The sequence below is a fragment of the Saccostrea cucullata genome, unplaced genomic scaffold (genome assembly GCF_032062105.1).
Source record: "Saccostrea cucullata isolate Sc308-1 unplaced genomic scaffold, CSIRO_AGI_Scuc_v1 ctg2691, whole genome shotgun sequence".
NCBI classification, from domain to species: domain Eukaryota; kingdom Metazoa; phylum Mollusca; class Bivalvia; order Ostreida; family Ostreidae; genus Saccostrea; species Saccostrea cuccullata.
In genome coordinates, this window is record NW_026924461.1 from 162,441 (window position 1) to 173,678 (window position 11,238).

The following is an 11,238-nucleotide window of genomic DNA, read 5'->3' on the forward strand; positions in this document are numbered from 1 at the left end:
GAATGAAAAATTCTCGAAAAGAACGTTTGTTAAGCGCCTCGGGAATTTTTAACAAGGCTGCCGGTTGAAAAAAAATTCTCTGTAATTCAACTGAAAAATATCGGGCCGCAGTTGGGCTGTTATATCTTTTGTTTGTATGTTGGTTGACGTCCAAATCTATTTTTTTTACTCATATGGAGACGCCACCATTAGCCAATGAGGGCTGCAAATTTTGTGCTTTCATCGATCGGCACTCAGGACCAATGAGAAGGGAGGGGTCTTTTTGTTCCAACACCTACTACGACATGGAGACTAGGTTTATACGGTCTAATTCGAAGAAACAGTCTCCATGTTCCGCTGTGGATCGAACCCGTCACTACACAGTAGTAAACAATCAATCATTTGCACAAAAGACATAAGTAATTAAATATTTCGTTCTTTATTCTAGCAAATTTACACATCAAAAGCTCACCAACGCAATAATAAGAGAATAGTTTATTACGGATAATTGTTCAAATTAATGAAAAAAACCTTTTAGACTAATATATTCTTTTAAAAGCTGCAGTTCTGCAGCTACACATAAAAAAACCAGAAGTCTCTGTTGAGACTGTAGCTCTACTGGTTTGTGCTTATAACAAAGGATGAGAAAAGAAGCAATTGCTATTAGACCAAAACTGTAGAAGGAGTAGCGTTTTAAAGGAATTTCACACATTTCTATTTTTAGTAACAATGGCAACACTTTCATCAAAATCAAAAACCAATGAACTACTCTATATATCTTAGAGTAGTCTACTTGTGTGCCAAGTTATATTGCAATCAGACCAAAACTGTTGGAGGAGTAGCGTTTTAAAGGAATTTCACAGGAAATTCTTTTTTTAGTAACCATGGCAACACCGTTCATCGAAATCAAAATCTGATGCACTATTCTATGTATAATAGTGTAGACTACTTGTGTGCCAAGTCATATTGAAATCAGGTCAAAATTATAGGAGGAGTAGAGTTTTAAAGGAATTTCACAGAAAATTCTATTTTTATTAACCATGACAACACCATTCATTGAAATCAAAAATGGATGCACTATTTTATGTATCTTTATGTAGTCTACTTGTGTGCCAAGTCATATTGAAATCAGATCAAAATTGTAGGAGGAGTAATGTTTTAAAGGAATTTCACAAAAAAATTCTATTTTTAGTAACCATGACAGCATCGTTCATCGAAATCAAAATCCGATGCACTATTTTATGTATCTTTGTGTAGTCTACTTTTGTGCCAAGTTATCTCAAAATCAGATCAAAACTGTAGGAGGAGTAGCATTTTAAAGGAATTTCACAGGAAATTCTTTTTTTAGTAACCATGGCAACACTGTTCATCGAAATCAAAAACCGATGCACTATTTTATGTATCTTAGTGTAGTCTACTTGTGTGCCAAGTTATATTGAAATCAGATCAAAATTGTAGGAGGAGTAGCGTTTTAAAGGAATTTCACAGAAAATTCTATTTTTAGTAACCATGGCAACACCATTCATCGAAATCAAAAACCGATGCACTATTTTATGTATCTTTGTGTAGTCTACTTCTGTGCCAAGTTATATTGAAATCATATCAAAACTGTAGGAGGAGTAGCATTTTAAAGGAATTTCACAGGAAATTCTATTTTTAGTAACCATGGCAACACTGTTCGTCGAAATCAAAAACCGATGCATTATTTTATGTATCTTAGTGTAGTCTACTTGTGTGCCAAGTTATATTGAAATCAGATCAAAATTGTAGGAGGAGTAGCGTTTTAAAGGAATTTCACAGAAAATTCTATTTTTAGTAACCATGGCAACGCCATTCATCGAAATCAAAAACCGATGCACTATTTTATGTATCTTTGTGTAGTCTACTTCTGTGCCAAGTTATATTGAAATCAGATCAAAACTGTAGGAGGAGTAGCATTTTAAAGGAATTTCAGAGAAAATTCTGTTTTTAGTAACCATGGCAACACCGGTCATCGAAATCAAAATCCGATGCACTATTTTATGTATCTTTGTGTAGTCTACTTGTGTTCCAAGTTATATTGAAATCAGATCAAAATTGTAGGAGGAGTAGCGTTTTAAAGGAATTTCACAGAAAATTCTATTTTTAGTAACCATGGCAACACCATTCATCGAAATCAAAAAACGATGCACAATTTTATGTATCTTTGTGTAGTCTACTTGTGTGCCAAGTTATATTGAAATCAGATCAAAACTGTAGGAGGAGTAGCATTTTAAAGGAATTTCACAGGAAATTCTATTTTTAGTAACCATGGCAACACCGGTCATCGAAATAAAAATTCGATGCACTATTTTATGTATCTTTTTGTAGTCTACTTGTGTGCCAAGTTATATTAAAATCAGACCAAAACTGTAGGAGGAGTAGCGTTTTGAAAAATTGTTTACAGACAGACGGACAGACAGACAGACAGACGGACGGACGACGGACACATTACTATCGCATAAGCTCTTCTGGTCTCTGACCAGTAGAGCTAAAAACACTCTTCAACATTTTCCAAACAAGCTTAGCAGACTAAGTATGAAAGTTAAAAATAGGGGACATTTTTTTCTGCATTATTTTCTTCAACAAAGAAATTTCTATGTATATACCATATACATTCAAACAGGATTTAAATAATCTTGATTCTACACGCTTTAAATCTAGAAATAATATCAAGAATGAAAGGTTTTAGTCGAGGCTTTTGCTAAAGATAACATTTTGTGTTTTGCCTTCTAGGGTCGAATTATTTATAGTGAATTAAAGTAATGGATTTAGTAAGGTATATGATAAACATTGTAGAATCCAGAATGACCCTCGAGCTTCAACTAGCATTATCAATATTCCATTGATTACGCATGATCTGAATCAATGATCATTCTAACGCTACAATATAAACATTTGGAAGTATATTTTCAACATGAAGATACAAACATATTTGATTTTTTTTATAAGGATGGCATGTAGTCCAATCAACTTTTTAAACTAGAACAGAATCGCTCAAGACTAGATCTGTCGTCTACTTGTAAAAGAATTGTTGTTTACAATAAACGAGCCGTTCCGCATCCATCCCTTACTTACAAGGGTTCGTTAAGGCACAATTACAACAGATGCACTTCCTTTCATAATCATTTTGTTAACTTAATACAAGTGACCATGAAATGACCTTGCTTTATACCTACAGTACAGACATAGAGGATCCAATATTTCCCGCGCGCCTCCGCGGTATAATCACAACGCGGGATTTGACCAGATGAGACAGGTAAACCGCATCCCCTTCGCGGCAACCAGATCATCCCGAAAAAAAATTAACACTGTTTAGTTCTTGCACAGGAGTCTGAAGTTTTTATCGTCCAAAAAAAAAAAAAAAAAAAAAAAAAAAAATCCGGAAAAATTTTTTCCTCTTAATAAAAAAACTTATCTACGACTAATTCAGTTTGAGCGTTTTTGTTATTTATTCAATTGAAAAATTCAACTTTTTACTTATTTAATGGACGCCATACTAAACCGGAAGAAATCTCGCAGTGTATATTTCGTTTATACTTGTTCAAATGAAATAAAATAAATATTGTTCAACGTAATTTTATTCAGTTATTTTGAATATATGTTTATATAAAGCTAGCAACCAGGGCTTATATTCAGTTTTTACAAGCGCCAAATAAATAAAATTATGATTTATTATTTTGTTTGAAAAATATATCTTTTTATTGATCAAGTATGGTACCATAAAATTGTTAATATATTTTCAATTACGTCATTTATTCATTAAAGATGAGCTGTCAAACTGGAAAAAAGGTCATGAGATTTCTTAACTTTAAATATATAGCACAAACGTGTTCCGGCGGCTTATAACATTTTCCTGTTTAAACTAAAACACTTTGTGTGTCATAACTTATTACGATTGTATTTTAATCACTTTTTACTTATTTAATTATGAAAAGTAAAATTTCTAAAATGTAGTTTGAAAATGTTTATAAAGCTAGCAAATATATAATTAAAATTATGATTTAACTTAATATATTTTCTTCGTCAATTAAAGTAGGAGACAATAACGTGTTCGGGGCTTATAATTTTCCTGTTTAAACTACATTTGTGTGACATACAACATATACAAACAACAAACTAAATCATTATTGCTATCCGTTTTCGTCCGTCGTCCGTCGTGTGTTAACATTTGAACATTTTCAGCTTCTTCTCTGAAACTGCTGAACCAATTTCAACCAATTTTTTTATACAGCCTCTATGGGTGAAGGGAAACAAAAAATGTGAATTTCATGGTCCCTTGCCCCCTGGGGCCTGAGCAGTGGGGCCAAAACCATTAAAAAAAATGAAATCTTTAAAAATCTTCTTCTTTCCTCCTGGACTTCAAGCAGGCAAACTGTTAGCATGAATGTAATGTCTATTGAGTCCTCTACCAAAATTGTGAAATTCATGGCCCCAGGGTCAGGGGTTCTAGTGCTAGGGTGGGGCTATATAGATTATATAGTGAAAATGCACTATTTCTTTGAAAATCTTCTTCTCTGCTCCTGGGTATTAAACAAACTAACTAAGTACATATTTATTATGAGCAAGAGTGCCTCTTTCAGAATTGTGAATTTTATGGCCCTAGGGTCAGGGGTTCTGGTGTTAGGGTGGGGCTCTATTGATTATTTAGTGAAAATGCATTAATTCTTCACAAAATCTTCTTCTCTGCTCCTGGATATTAAATAAATTAAGTAAGTACATAGTTATGATGAGCAAGAGTGCCTCTTCTAAAATTGTGAATTTTATGGCCCCTGGGTCAGGGGTTCTGGTGTTAGGGTGGGTCTCTATTGATTATATAGTGAAAATGCATTATTTCTTTGAAAATCTTCTTCTCTGCTTCTGGGTATTAAATAAACTAACTAAGTACATAGTAATGATGAGCAAGAGTGCCTCTTTCAAAATTGTGAATTTTATGGCCCCTGGGTCAGGGTTTCTGGTGTTAGGGTGGGGCTCTATTTATTATATTGTGAAAATGCATTAATTATTTAAAAATCTTTTTCTCTGCTTCTGGGTATTAAATAAACTAACTTAGTACATAGTAATGATGAGCAAGAGTGCCTTTTTCAAAATTGTGAATTTTATGGCCCCACGGCCAAGAGTTCTGGTTTTAGGGCGGGCCTAAATAAGTATAGAGTGAAAATACATTAATTATTTGAAAATCGTCTTCTCTGCTTCTGGGTATTAAATAAACAAAGTACATAGTTATTATGAGCAAGAGTGCCTCTTTCAAAATTGTGAATTTTATGGCCCTAGGGTCAGGGGTTCTGATGTTAGGGTGGGGCTCTATTGCTTATATAGTGAAAATGCATTAATGCTCCTGCGCAGCACATTTAAGGATACATTAAGGAGGCGGGCCCTAATTTGTACGGAAATGTTTACTATGACGTCACACATAATACAAGGTCTTCAAAATACCACAAAATAAAATGAATGAAATACATAGTTATGATAAGTAAGAGTGCCTCTTCCAAAATTGTGAATTTTATAGCCCCAGGGTTAGGGGTTCTGGTGTTAGGGCGGGGCTCTATTGATTATGTAGTGAAAATGCAGTAATTCTTTGAAAATCTTCTCCTCTGCTCTTGGGGGGGGGGGGGGGGGTACATAGTCTGAAAATAAATTAAGGACAGATGATACAAACAATTTTTTTGTTTGAAAAAGATTTAATATTATGTCACAAGTTAAGAAATGTGGATGGTTCTTAGAAATTTTTCTCCTAAGAACTGGAATATCAAAAAGACTGGGAAAATTTTGTATAGACAAATCACATTAAGTAAAGGTTTATAGGTGAAAACAAATTTCAGAATATGTTAACATGGTGCTAAAAGTGTAATATAAACTTAAGAAAAATATACCAAGCCAGGTGAATTTGATTAGGAAAAGCTAAATGGTAAAAATCAGCCTATGTGATATTGCTAATTTTTTGTAATTTTGATCTTCCTCTTAAAATTCACCTGGCTTGGTATATTTTTCTCAAGTTTATATTACACTTTTAGCGCCAAGATAACATATTCTGAAATTTGTTTTCACCTGTCAACCTTTGCTGAATGTGATTTGTCTATATTTGTTTTTTTATTGAAATATTACTAATATTTTCCAAGTCTATTTCATTTTTCAGTTCTCTGGAGAATAAATTCTAAGAACCATCCACTTTTCTAAACTTGTGACATGAAATTAAATCTTTTCCAAAGAAAAAATTTGTTTGTATCATCTGTCCTTAATGCTTTCAAATCTGCTCTTTGGTATTAATCAACCATTTATGATGAAATCAAATTTAGGATAAAATTTCCAAAACTTTGAAATATGTGGCTCCAGAGTCAGTGGTTCCTTTGGGGTGGGGTGCACAACTGGTTATAAAGTGGAAGTGCATTTTCTCTTTGTTACTCTGATCTACTTCTGGGTATTAAGTAAATAGCGTAAGCATGCCAAGTTTATAATTATGATAAGCAATGGTGCCTCTTTCAAAATTGTGAATTTCATGGCCTCTGGTTTAAAACTCGAATCAAATTCAATTGTTGGAAAGTTGCTACATAATACTCAGGTGACTTATAAGGCCCGTGGGCCTCTTGTTGAAATGCACATGCTAAAATATGGTCGCGAGTTTGATTAGACCTTTTAAAACATTCCCATTCAAAAGAAATACGCATGAAAATAACGAGGTATATTTAGCTTTAGTGAAAAAAAACGAAACTTTTGCATAGTACGAGTATTCCTCTTTATGTATAATGGATCTTGGTTGCGATCCTGTGGATATGGATTAACAGACAAGAATATTTTCACCTGTTCAATTTTCCATCAATTTCAAATGACCATTTACTAATATAAATCTGTGCATATAATTTCTTCTCTATAAATACATCGTTCCAAATCAATACTACAATTGAAAAAAGTATTATAAAAGCTATCAATAAAATATTTCGGCAAATTAAGAAATAATTTTTTTATTATCAATTTTTATTATCAATTTTAAGTACAACGATTGGAATTTTGATGAAGATAAATTATCAAAATATAATACAGTGTAACATAAATAATGTCAATAAAGATAATGTCAACAGCTAAAAATACATCAATTTAGCTAGTTGTAAAATGCACAAAGTATTTGTCACTTCTGAGAAATACATGTATCTCAATAATATAGTTTACAGTTCACATATAGCACTAAACACAAGACAATTTGTGTAATTTACATTTGAATTAGACTGTTGGCATGAGAACGAGTGGTCGCATCTAAAGTTAAAGGGTTTTGAAAATGGGCGATGATCTTCTCTCGCGATCTCTTGTGAACATCTCCAGTTGCGGTCCCTTTCATCAGTTCACAAACTGGAAGAACTTTGTAAACATGGTCAATGTCTGTAGAACACTTTTCTAGGGTCATTTCCGTCCTCCAGAATTGTATAACATATCCTGCAACTCGTGTTTTGTCCCTGGGCTTCCCTGGCAACACACCTCTTCAACTCGTCCCATACTATTTGAATGTGGTCTCTGCATTAAAAAAAAGGTTTTTAGTAAAAAAAAAAATAAACTGTGCAATGACAAAAATTACAAAATTATACCCTTGTTTTATAAGACCTATTATCATTTAAATTTATGAATTAACAAAATGAATAGATTACTCCAAAATCATGATTAAATTAAGTTTAACTTACGTAAAGTTAACATAAGTACCTGCTGGCCAATCATCTCACCAATACACCGATCCATTTCTTATGTGGGTGTGTGAATTTTGACCAATCAGATCGCTGCATTATCGCGTCATTTGCATCTGCGCTGAGGTCGGACATCAGTCGGACAAAATGGCGCTGTGTTTACGGAGATGCTACAGAAAAATTGTTTATAATCCGTTGTCTTTTTAAAAGTTGATTATTTGCTACTTTGCCGTGGTGAAGCACTGTTAGTTTGGGACGTGTAAATTCGATAGCAGGTACCCAGATAAGCTGATGGGAGCAAAATTCATTCCATTTCCCAAGCCGAACTCTGATTTACAAAAATGCTTGCGATGGATTTCCTTCCTTGTGTAGACGACCTCACGATCAGCTTAACGTAGACAAAATTACGAAACATACGTACATATGTTCAAAGGTAAATATCATAGAAATGCTAATCTACATATTACAAATAAAATGCGTACAATGACATGTGCAGATGTGCACACTACCGGTATATCAGCAGTGCGGCAATGTAAGCAATGATCGATCATTTAGGCATTCAAGTGCATATTGTGTGTCAGATCTATATACAATCTTTATCATATGCTAAGTTTTAGTCTTGGATTTGCGGGATTTTTTTTAGTTATCATAAGTTTAAAATATTGGTGAATCAATAAACGAAATAGCATAATTAAAATTATATATATGAAATAGGCCATAGTAAATAAATTGCTAGATTCTCATCCGAATTTTATTAAAAATTGAGGCGGGCGGGCGGCTTCTATTTTATATTTTTTATTTTTTCAATTTTGCAGATTTTTTATTGACCTGGTCAATCAGTGTAATTTTATCTACAATACCCGAATAAAAGTCATAGTAAAGGTTCAATTATCTCTTACTTCACATCATCACCAATCTTTTTCAACCAATGACCCTTGTTAAAAAAAAAGTTGTTTAATATATATTCGCATGTATTACAGCAATTACCATCTTTTCAGCTGTCAAAATCATGTCGACTTTCGCGGAATTTAAAACGAAAGTAGAATGGTAGATGAATACCGATCCCGATCAGAATTAAGATGAAGAAAAACAGAAATAAAAAAAATCGAGGCGGGGGTATAAAATCGGAGCGGGAGGGGATGAGAAGCTAGCAGGAGAGGTCGCTGATGGTTCCTGTCAAACAGAAAGGGATATCCCTTTTACTCCTGATGATGTATCAAAGTAAAAAATTAAGAACTTATTTGAATTTTATACTGGGTTAACATTTTCAAGATTTTTAATGCCTATTTGCATTTCTTTTTCAATGTAAGAACACAAACCCAATCGTCTATGAGGAGAAAAGGAAAGAAGCTCAAATGGACAGATTTCCTTTGTCACAACAACTGTTTATGTATTTGTGTCGACTTAGAAATGCTTTACATTTTAAAGATCTGGCATTTAGATTTAATGCAAAGGTTCAGACAGTGTCAACAGTTGTAAATGGAGTGGTCAAGTATAGGTATTTAAGATTAGGCTCACTAAGGTACTGGCCTCATCGAAATGTCATTGTAGATAATATGCCAGAATCATTTAACATAGAATTTCCAACTTGTTTAGCCATTTTAGATTGTATACTGAATTGAAGACAGAGAAGCCATCTGACATCTCTGAAACAACAAAGTCAGTGTTACTCAGACTACAAATCCTCTAATACATTGAAAGGTCTTGTTGTATGTGACCCTAGGGGTTCAAATTTATTTGTGTCAGATTTGTATTCTGGAAGTATTTCTGATAATGATATTATGGAACAATGTGGTTTTTAATTACTTTTTAAGGCACTTGAAAGAAAAAGAATTTATCTTGTCTAATGATGCCTTAATGGCAGACAAATGTTTCCTTATTGAAAAGGAGTTGGCTCTACTAGACCTAAGGTTAAATATCCCCCTTTAGCATCAAGTGCAAAGTCACTTACTGCAGGTGAAGTAAATCTTACAAGACAAATTGCATCTCATAGGATACATATTGAACGAGCAATAAATCAAATTAAATGTTTTAAGTTACTAAAGAGAAAAAATCCTGTAAGTATGTTTAAATGTATCAATGTACACTGGTTTGTTGCAGCAATACTGACAAATTTTCAAGACACTTTAGTAAAAGTGTAAAAAAAAAAATAAAAAGGGAATTTATTCTTGTTTCTTTTTTATTCAAACCTTTTTGTTAATATTTAGTACCTGATAGGGGAGCATTGATCCCTGCTGTACATCACCCAGAGGTGTTTGTGTAAGATGAAGTTCTTCCTGCAGTAAGTATGACAGGGGTGTGCCCTCCGCAGAAGGATCAGTCTTCAGTTTCTTTATTTCTTTAAAGTCAATAGTTGGAATGCTTGAAATTCAGAGAAAAATGCTTTCTTTAAGAAAGTGGGCTATTCAGACTGGTATACATAGGAATAATATATACATATTTATATAGAAAGTATGATGAAAGAGTACTTTATAATACCTCATCTTGGGCATGGTGCTATGGACTGGCCTCTTTTTACGGGGTGTTTGTTTTGGTTTGGCAAATACCATAGCTGAAACAGGCTCAGGAAGTATCTTTGGACCTCTAGGTTTGTGCCACTGCTGTGGCAGACTAGTGCATGCATGCAGATGGCACTTCTGTCAAGCCCATATTTTTATAATGTACAATGGTGTACAGTACACCAACTGCATGGGAACAAGTACCACTTATTCTGAATTAAGAAACAAATATATAATAGTACTTTGTAAGCATGTATTTATAATATTTATATATAAATCTCAAACTCTCAAATTCTCACGCCCATGCTCCTTTTTAAAACGAATTATTGGGGGGGGGGGGGGTAATCTCAGCGAGATGGGTAGAGACTGAAAATTTGGTCTGACGTCTACTACCCATCTGAGGTAAGGGGGGTGTTAAAATAACGAGGTGGGTTTATGCATTTACCATTTTAATATATAAAGAATGCATAATATGGGTTAGAAATACTCTACCATACCGTGAAAAAATACGGAAGAAACTGGACTTGAACGAAAATATTCATACAACATTGATAGTAAAGGCCTTCCCTGTGTCTGTGATACATCAATTCATGTTCATTGTATCGATTTTTTATTTCTTATTCTTAGTTTTAAATTACGTAAATTAATCATTTAATGTACATACCAATCCTTACAGGAACAGAAACTCTCTGTGATTGCCGAAGTTGTAATCGTCATGTTGATCTTGTGCGGGGCTTCACTTTTACGCATTGAGAGAAATCATTTTGCAGATACATGTATATCTACTGAAGTGTCATTACATTTAAAAAGTTTCAACGCATGTATGTAGCCATTGATAAAGAAATTATAACCTCTTTCTTTAGAACGTTTTGACAATACAGTATTTTTAAAATACTCGAGTGAAATGTCCGACGGGATGAAATCTAAGTTGATTTCACCCGTCATGTCCGACCCGGAAGCGTAGCTAAGACGTCACTACGGTGGGCGGGGCTTATCGATGCAAAATGGATAGGTGTATTGATATGGTTTTCATTCATAAACTTCCTGGAGACCTTGAATGTATGTTTGGGGTTGTT

At 33.7% G+C, this 11,238-nt stretch overlaps 2 pseudogenes; one reads left to right on the forward strand and one right to left on the reverse strand.

Moving 5' to 3' along the window:
- Window positions 1-7,267: 7,267 nt before the first annotated feature.
- On the forward strand, window positions 7,268-9,593 carry LOC134266476 (uncharacterized; annotated as a pseudogene).
- A 254-nt stretch (window positions 9,594-9,847) lies between these two features.
- LOC134266477 (uncharacterized) lies at window positions 9,848-10,912 on the reverse strand (annotated as a pseudogene).
- Between the last annotated feature and the right edge of the window lie 326 nt (window positions 10,913-11,238).